General features: G+C 39.7%; 1 non-coding gene across 1 annotated transcript; it reads left to right on the top strand.

The window, feature by feature from the left end:
• The first annotated feature begins 7199 nt into the window (after positions 1–7199).
• Positions 7200–7306, top strand: LOC131238147 (small nucleolar RNA R71). The gene has a single exon (XR_009167559.1). It is a non-coding gene; the product is annotated as a small nucleolar RNA R71 (small nucleolar RNA).
• The last annotated feature ends 2587 nt before the right edge of the window (positions 7307–9893 follow it).

Genomic DNA, 9893 nt, shown 5'->3' with positions numbered 1-9893 from the left:
CCTCTGCTAATCCTTTCTTATGCTTATATATATATATATAGAGAGAGAGAGAGAGAGAGAGAGAGAGAGAGAGAGAGAGAGAGAGAGAGAGAGAGAGAGAGAGAGTCATGCTCCCCTGCGCACCTACGCACGTGCGCACCTTTGCACACGTGCCATGGGTGTCTAATCTGAACGGTCCATGTGATGCGGAATCCCATAAAACCTCACGTGACAAATTTTCACCCTGATCTAATATTCTAGTGGGCCATAGCACAGAGAAATGCAAATCAAGGGAGAAAACTGTTTTTATTTTTCATTGGCCATCAAAGTTTTAGATCAAAGTAAAACTTGGGCTTGGAGGGTTTCAGAAGGTGCTGCTTCACATGAACGGTTCAGATTTTGGATCCACATCACGTATGATGGGTTCTCAAAAAAGTTCGTACGTAGTACGTACGAACTGGTTCGCAGGTGAGCGTTTCCGCGCGCGCGTGTGTGTGCGTTCTGTGTGTGTAAGAGACACTTTATGCACTCATGTTATTCGAGTGGAAAGATACTAAGAGAATTATTATTTGGAAGTCAGGAATTTTCTCTTTTTCAATCCTTTTCTTCTCTCTCCCACGAGAAAAGTTTACCTGAAATGATTGCATGTGAACTTTTTCTCGGTGCAAAAGGTAGAATGCACTGTAAAATTCATTTGGGGAGAAAATTAGGCAAACCCACTGATCAGTGGGCCACACTCGTACCTTGGATTAGATGGTCTGTTCCCATGAATTCATAATTGACCCTGTAGCCTACCAGATGAGTGGAACATATATAGTTCTATCCTCTTGTATTTGTGGTGAGGCCTGGGTTTTACAAATTGGGAAAAAAGCATTGTATGTGAAGGTTCACATATAAGCTGTATGTGAATCTCTTCATGTGTGTGAGGAGCAGGGATTAAAAGAAGAGAGCCACACAACCAACCAACTCAAGTAGTTAACAAGAAGAAGGAGAAAGAAACACACCTGCAGACCCTTGCTAATGGGTTGGGCATGACAATACTTCGATTATTTTTATTTTTTTTAATGGTGGGGCTTAGTATATCTCAGGGCTTATTTGCTTCACCAATTACGCCAATAATGTAAAGAAAATATATTGTTATTACAGTTCAATGCCACTAAACAAAATACAACAATTGTTAGTAGAATGGATGGGAAAGGGAAATTATTGCACTTTTTCATGGTGTTACTGAGAAATCTTAAATCCAAATAGTGATATCATTGTATTTTAGTGATGATTTAACATTAAAATAATACAAAATATCATATTTATGATTTTAGCATCGATAAACTAAATATGTGAATTGGCAATCAAATGTAAATGTTGTCATTAGACTGGTAAAATAATTTGTAATCATTTTACATTTTCATCACAGCACAGTGATAAATAATCAGATAGAGATGCCTTTAGAGTATATTTGAAATGTCAAATTAAGTGGTATGAATTTGCATTTTGTATAATGTAAATTCCATCCGGCATTTGGAAGAAATGGGAAGAATTGGATTAATACAATGTGACATAGGGAGGATATGATGAGTTCAATCACTATCTTCCTCAGGGGATATCTACTCTGAATCCACGGAGCTCTCTGGACTCTTCACAGAGCTTCATCGAATCCACAAGAGATAAAATTACAAATAAGTTCTAATAAATTTAAAATAAATTGATTGATGATTAAAAAAATTGATATTACAATCTTTCAAATAATGAGCTAAAACCTAGGACGGAATTTTAGACCCGAACTCCAACATAAATACACTAAAAACGTGCTCTGAAGATAACCCATGAGAGGAGCCCTCCAATCTTCTTCCCCTAACTCTACTTGACATCTTTTCATAACATTTCCTCTTTCGAAAATAAATGTTAGGGACCTTCTCTGGACAGCAATTGTCATTTTGGCCGATTCTCTTAGGCCATTGAGCCATGTAGCTAACTGCATCATTTCGTTGGCGTACGTCCATGTTATAATCCCTAGTGATGTGCATTAGCTCTACCTCTTCAAAATTATCCAACATATGAGCTACTAAAGCATAATATGGCAATAAGGTTGTATTGGTACACTTAAAGAGCTCTGCCATCTGATTGATCACTAATTGTAACGCTCCGAATTTTTGTGGCCCGAGTCTATATTCGTGCCCAAGAATTCTGGGTGTTAATAATGTAAAAATTAGATACTTTAAAATCACTTCTTATTTTTTTATTTTCTTTTTCATATAGATTACATCCAGTTCCATTCACGAGAGTAAAATCAACTGTATTTATTATTAGAGTAAAAAGCATCCAAATAATCTTCAAATGCCCTCTCAATGGGAGCTTATTACATCATCTTAAAGTAAGCAGCGGAAAACAAACAAATAAATAAATTTTATTAACATTCTTCTTTTTTTATTCAAACGTATCTTCCACAGAATGATCATCATTTGTATCATCAATTTGTAATTCATCTGCAACATCTGTATGGTTAGAGAGGGTCAGTGCCCTACTCATAGTAATGGTTATCCGTTAAAATTAACAATAATTTAAGATATTCATAGGAATAATGTGAGGGTTCAAATACATCTCGTGCTCCACCGCTACGAGTAGTATCAATATGTGCAACCAATCTACATGAATGCATGTAAGACCCGTATCCTAGTCCGTACTGTTCCGTCGAATCCCACGATCCTTCCCATCGAATTTCGGCAACCTGCGACCGATAATCAACGTTTGTGCACAACCCTAAGTCATATCCTTTAGAATTGAGTCGGCTTTATCCGAGACTTGTACCATTACGACCGCACCGTCACCGCGGTTCCAACTCCACGACTCGTGCACCGATCCGATACCCTGGCAGGGAGATGTGGGCCGGCGTTCAGTTAGAGAAAACACCGTACGTTTGCAATCCCAAGAGAATCTCTACGACATGTCTCATCAATCAATCAATCCCATCAAGGGTCAAGTACACCATCACCTCACACCCATCCTTACGATTAGGGTTAACCATTTTCTCTAGGATATGTTTGATCTCCATATTGGAAATCTCAGCTTGTCCACTTGTCTGTGGATGGTATGGGGTGCTCACCTTATGAGAGATACTGTATTTCTTCATTAAGCTCTCAAATGGTCTATTACAAAAGTGTGAGCCCTCATCACTAATGATAGCTTGAGGGGTCCCGAACCGCGAAAGGATGTTCTCTTTTAAGAATTTGATGACCGTACGATGGTCATTATTTCGGCACGGGATTGCTTCGACCCATTTAGTAACATAATCTACGGCGAGCAAAATATACAAATTTCCAAATGGTTGGGGGAATGGTCCCATGAAATCGATGCCCCAGCAGTCAAATGCTTCTATGATAAGGATGGGATTCAAAGGCATGATATTTCGATGGGACAATGCTCCCAATTTTTGACAACACTCACAAGCTTTGCAAAACTCATGAGTGTCCCTGAACATAATGGGCCAATAAAAGCCACACTGTAAAATCTTAGCCGTGGTCTTTTTAGCAGAAAAGTGACCACCACAGGCCTGTGAATGACAAAAGGAGATGACACTCTGATACTCGTCATCTGGCACACATCTCCTTAGAATTTGGTCTGGGCAATATTTGAATAAATATGGATCGTTCCAGAAAAAGTTGCGCACCTTGGTAAAGAATTTCTTCTTATCTTGTGTAGTCCAATACGTCGGTATGGAACCTATGACAAGATAATTGGCAACATCAGCGAACCAAGGCGAATGAGAGACTCTGAACAGTTGTTCATCAGGGAACATGCCATTGATATGAGTTGCCTCAGGGGAATCAGAGGTATTAAGGTGAGACAGATGATCGGCCACTACGTTCTCTACTCCCTTTTTATCTTTAATTTTCAAATCAAATTTTTGGAGTAAAAGGATCCATCGTATCAAACGGGACTTAGAATCATTCTTAGAAAGAAGATACTTAAGTGCCACATGATGTGTGTAGATAATGATCTTGGATCCGATTAGGTAGGACCTAAATTTATCCAAAGCGAACACTACAGCTAGGAGTTCCTTTTCCGTAGTCGAGTAGTTCACTTGGACAGAATTTAAAGTTCTACTTGCGTAATGAATGACATAGGGCCTCTTATCTTTTTTCTGGCCTAGAACCGCTCCAAGAGCATAATCAGAAACGTCGCACATAAGCTCAAAGGGAAGGCTCCAATCGGGTGGCTGCATGATAGGTGCAGTGGTTAATATGCCCTTAAGCTTGGTGAAAGCTTCCTGGTATTGCTCAGTCCACTCGTATGGTGCATCCTTTTGCAAAAGATTACATAAGGGACGAGAGAGGAGACTAAAATCCTTTATGAATCGTCTGTAAAACCCTGCATGTCCTAAGAAGGATCGCACATCTCTGATGTTCTCAGGTGGAGGTAGGTTAGAGATAAGATCAATTTTTGCCTTATCTACCTCGATTCCCTTAGACGAGATGATATGCCCAAGGACAATTCCCTTCTGAACCATGAAATGGCACTTCTCCCAATTAAGTACCAAATTCTTTTCTTCACATCTTCTCAGCACACATTTAAGCCTCTCTAAGCATTTGCTGAAAGATGAACCGAAAACAGAGAAATCGTCCATGAAGACCTCTAGATATTTTCCCACCATATCAGAAAAGATACTCATCATACATCGCTGAAAGGTGGCAGGGGCATTACATAACCCGAATGGCATCCTTCTGTAGGCAAAGGTGCCATAGGGACATGTAAATGTAGTCTTTTCCTGGTCCTCAAGGGCGATTTCGATCTGATTGTATCCCGAATACCCGTCAAGGAAGCAATAGTAGGAATGACCAGCTAGCCTTTCCAAGATTTGATCGATGAAGGGCAAAGGAAAGTGGTCCTTCCTTGTGACGGTATTCAGCTTCCTGTAGTCAATGCACATTCTCCACCCAGTAGTAACTCTGGTCGGCACGAGTTCATTATTGGCATTGGCTACGATGGTGATCCCGGACTTTTTAGAAACCACCTAAGTTGGACTCACCCATTGACTATCGGATATGAGGTATATGATACCCACATCCAATATTTTAAGAACCTCGGCCTTAACCACTTCCATCATGTTTGGATTTAGTCTACATTGTGATTGCCGAGCTGTTTTTACATTATCCTCAAGATATATGCGGTGAGTACAAATCGATGGGTCGATTCCCTTAAGGTCCGCTATCGTCCATCCAAGAGCTCCCTTATGCTCAAGGAGAGTACTTACGAGCATACTCTCCTGCTCTTTCACCAGGTGGGCAGAGATCACCACCGCGTATGTCTTATCTTGACCTAAATAGACAAATTTCAAATCAGAAGGCAAAGGTTTTAGGTCAAGCTTCAGTGGCTTGAGGTTAGACGGTAGAGGCATTACATCAGTTTGGGGCAACTCTTCAAATTGTGGCCTCCACCGGTTAACTTCGAATACCAGCGCAGTATCAAGCATGGCACACGTCTCCCTAATCATGTCATCATCAAAATCATGGGAGTGGGCCAGGCACGTCTTTAGAGGATCAGAGGATAAGGCAAGAGGCGTTTTATCTTCCACGAAAGAATCAATCATGTTAATGTCGTGAAAATCGTCATCATCCTCTGAATTGCTACCGTTATTGAAAAAGATGTTTGACTCCAATGTCAAATTTCTAAAAGACATAGTCATGACACCATTCCTGCAATTGATAATCGCATTTGAAGTAGCCAGGAATGGGCGACCAAGAATGACGGGAATCTGAGTGCTCATGTTATTGATGGGTTCGGTATTCAAGATGATAAAATCTACAAGGTAGTAAAATCTATCGACCTGGACCAACACATCCTTGATTATCCCTCTTGGTACACGAATAGTGCGATCAGCAAGTTGTAGTGTGGTTAGGGTGGGTTTTAATTCACCCAATCCTAACTATTTGTATACCGAGTAAGGAATCAAATTAATACTTGCTCCTAAGTTAAGAAGTGCGTGATCAATTCGATAGTTCCCGATTACACATGATATGGTTGGGCTACCGGGGTCTTTGAATTTCTGCGGCACGTCTTGCTTCAGGATGGCACTCACTTTCTCAGTCAATAAAATTTTCTTTTGAATACTCTACCGTTTTTTGGTTGTGCATAGGTCTTTCAGGAATTTGACATATGAAGGTATCTGTTTTATCGCATCAACTAGAGGAATGTTGACTTTTACTTATTTCAACACTTCTAGAATATCCTGAGAGTTAGGCAAACGTTTTGTTGCAACCAACCGTTGGGGGAACGGAGCAACTGGCTTCTTTAGAAGTTCCGATTCTAATTTTTGTGGGGCATCACTAGATCCATCATTGTTGTCCACTTCCGGGTCCTCAGGCTTTTCAGGCCTAACTGAGATGGTCTTGTCAATGATCTTACCACTCCTAAGAGTGGTGATGGATTTAGCTTGTTCCATCTGATTTGAAGAGCTAGGGTCACTTATTTCATATTGCGGTTTGGGATTGGGGAGAGGTTGAGCAGGAAGCATCCCCTTTCCTCCACTTGTTAATTGTGACTCTATCCTTTGAATAGACGATGCAAGCATTCCTAATGCCGTGTGGATATCATGAAGCGCTTGTGCCGAATTCTGATTAAGTAGCTCTTGTTCTCGAATATGTTTTTGAACCGGATCCTCTTTAGGTCTCTCTTGCTGTTGTTGTGAAGTTTGATTAAAGAAACCTTAAGGGGTAGCAGTTTGTCCATTCCTCCAACTAAAATTTAGATGATTTCTCCAACCAGGATTATACGTATTAGAGGTTGGTCCATTGAAAGGTCTTTGATAGTTATTTACGGCATTGGATTGTTCATTCACTACCTCTCGAAAAGCAGATATTGTAGGACAATTTTCAGTTGTATGAATGTTACAATCACAGATGCCACAAACACTTTCATTAACCTTATCCTTCTTTCCTTCCATGCCCTCAAATTTTCTTATGAGCGTAGTCACTTTATACTTAAGATCATCCTCTTCTTTCAAAGGATACAATCCACCTTTCTCCTTAGATTGAGTCGTCTTAGACGCGGTGTTTGACTTTGGGTAATAGTCCCATGATTGTATTTTTTCAGCAAGACTATCGAGGTAATCCCATACCTCGTCAACATTTTTATTAATGAATTCTCCATTACACATTGTCTCGACCATTTGGTGCATGAAAGAAGTCAGTCCATCGTAGAAAAAAATTGTAATGCGCCACGTTTCAAAGCCGTGTTGTGGGCACGAACTGACCAAATCCTTGAACCTTTCCCAACATTGGAAGAATGTTTCATCTTCCTTTTGGGCAAAGTTCATGATTGCTTTTCTGAGGGTAATCGTTTTATAATGTGGAAAAAAATTCTTTATGAATTCCCTTTGCATGTCATTCCATGTGCCAATGGATCTAGGACGCAGTGAATGTAACCATGTCTTAGCCTTCTCTTTCGAGGAAAATGGGAAGAGTTTCAGCCTAATCGTATCCTCAGATACATTAGGAAAGTATAAGGTGGCTATAATCTCGTCGAACTCTTTCAGATGTAGATACGGTTCTACAGATTCAAGCCCATGGAACTTAGGAAGGAGTTGGATAACCCCTGGCTTGATGTCTATATATCCTGTATTCTCAAGAAAAATCATGCATGAGGGCGTACTCACTCCTGCCAGTTGTAAATAATCTTGTAATGTACGAGGCAGGGGTGCTTGATGCACCTCATTCTCATCATGTGCTTCCTCAACCCTAGGTTGGGGTAGTGCGTGAGGTTGATTTGCAGCCATAACTTCAATTAACTCAGGGAAATTCGAGTGGTGTCTAGACCTGCGATGGACAGTCAGCCCCTCAACTAATCCTCCTTCAGTCAAGAGACGTCGAGTGTTATCACAGGCCTAATTGGGCATGAAACACTCACAGCCCTTGATTTAAATTCTAAACCTAGTCCTAAGAAAGGAATTAAGAATCTAAAAAGAAAGAGAGGGTTGGAGAGAAGTTACCAAATTGGAGTCCCTAAGTTAAAAACCTGTAAAACAAACAAAACAAGTTAGTTTCTAAAAATAGAAAGTCTAAGATTATAAAATTCCTAATTAGAAGTAAACTAATTTCTAAAGAAAAGAAGAAATTCCTAGAAAACAAATTAGGAAAGTCTCAAACTAGAAAGTAAGTTAATAAGAGGATATGAAAAATAGAAAGCAGAAATTAGAAAGACCTTACTAAATTAGAAGTTTCTATCTTAAAAGCCTATAAAATAGTAAGGTTAGTCTCAAAATAGAAAGTCTACAAATAGGAAAATTCTAGAAATAAAATAGGAAACAAGGTTAGGATTCTAAAAGAATTAGAATTAGAAACTTACTAAAAAAAAGGGAAGCAAATCCTAATCTAGAAATAGAAAGGAAGAATTTAAGAAGAAATTACCAATTTAGAAACTATCTCAGAAACCTATAAAATATGAAAACAGGTTATTTTTAAAAATCAACAGAAAATAATCTAATCTAAAATTAGAGAAATCCTAATTTTAAACTAATCCTAAAACTAGTTAATTTCGGAAAACGTAACCCTCAGTCCCTGGCAACGGCGCCAAAAACTTGTTCACTCCCCAAGTATAGGGTTGTGATGTAGTAATAAACTCGGTAAGACCGAGGTCGAATCCCAAGAGACTGATACCTGTACATAATCTGAAACTAAAATAGAACTAGAACTAGACTAAGATGCAATAGAATTGAAGGAATAATGGTGAGATATTAATTTAAAACTTAAGGAATTCAAAGGTCGGAAACTAGGGATTTAGAGGATCCACTTGTAGAGATCAGGGAGATCTTATGCCTGTATAAAAAACTCAACTGGACTTAGAGTCCATCTTCATCCAGTTGAAAGGTGTAACCATGGAAATAAAACTGAACTTCCTTTAATATAGTTTTAAAGAGATGAAGGGTATATGAATTAGAATGGATTCCATCACCAAACCATGCCCAGGAGACAAAGTAAACAACAGAATTAAACTAATTACCAACCAATCAACAATGTATGAATGTTAGGAAGGGTACCGTCATCCGACCATGCCTAGGAGACGATGGTGAACAACAGGGCTTCCTGACGTCATAAACATAAAAAGGAAAGGAACATGCTCAAAGCTATCGCAGACCTATTATAATTTCAGTCACAACAGACCATTAAAAACTGAAAGCATTCCTATAATCAAACTAGTATCAAATTCAATTCAACCTAAATAAAAACACAAGCAAAAGGTCTCCCCATCACGCTACAAGCTTCAACTCTTAGCCTTAGCTAAGAGGTTTACACCAACATGATGGGGTTAAATCTCTCAAAAATAATCATGAAAAAAAAGGAATTAAACAAATAAAAATTCAACAACTCTCTCTCTGCTCCTTTGCTTCACGTCCAGCCCCCAGCTTCCGATCCAATCCCCCTCACGTTCTCTGTCTCTCCTTCTTATAGGCAGAGGCATCAGCGTACGGTCGGTGGGAAATTTTCGCAGCATAAGTGGGTGAGCTTCTTACGCAACAGCGTGCGTATAAATTTTACGCTGATGTCTGGTGGGGTCCGTAGTCAGACTTGTTAAAGAAATCCATGCCGTCTATTAGTTTCCCCTCGAAAAACCAGTGGAACCTGATTGGTTTTGGATTAGATTCGTGGTGGACCACGAATTATTTCAATTCACCGTCAGTCTTCCGTTTAGACGGTCGAAATCCGATTAACGCCATCTTCTGCAATTTCACCACTTAGCGAGGGAGATAGGGCTCGTGGGCTCCCGATGGACAGTCCTGATTAGCCCGATGGGCCCTGATGGTAGCCCACAGAGATCAACCATAACTCCCTATTGCGAAACAGAGTCGCCGCAATTCGACTCCGTAAATCACGTTGGTATATTTCTTGAAGTCAAGTGGAAAATCCACTCCGTCCATTGGTTTT

The sequence above is a fragment of the Magnolia sinica genome, chromosome 2, assembly GCF_029962835.1.
Source record: "Magnolia sinica isolate HGM2019 chromosome 2, MsV1, whole genome shotgun sequence".
Taxonomy (NCBI): Eukaryota; Viridiplantae; Streptophyta; class Magnoliopsida; order Magnoliales; family Magnoliaceae; genus Magnolia; species Magnolia sinica.
The sequence above is the reverse complement of the archived record's forward strand: the minus strand, read 5'-3'. Positions and strand labels throughout refer to the sequence as shown.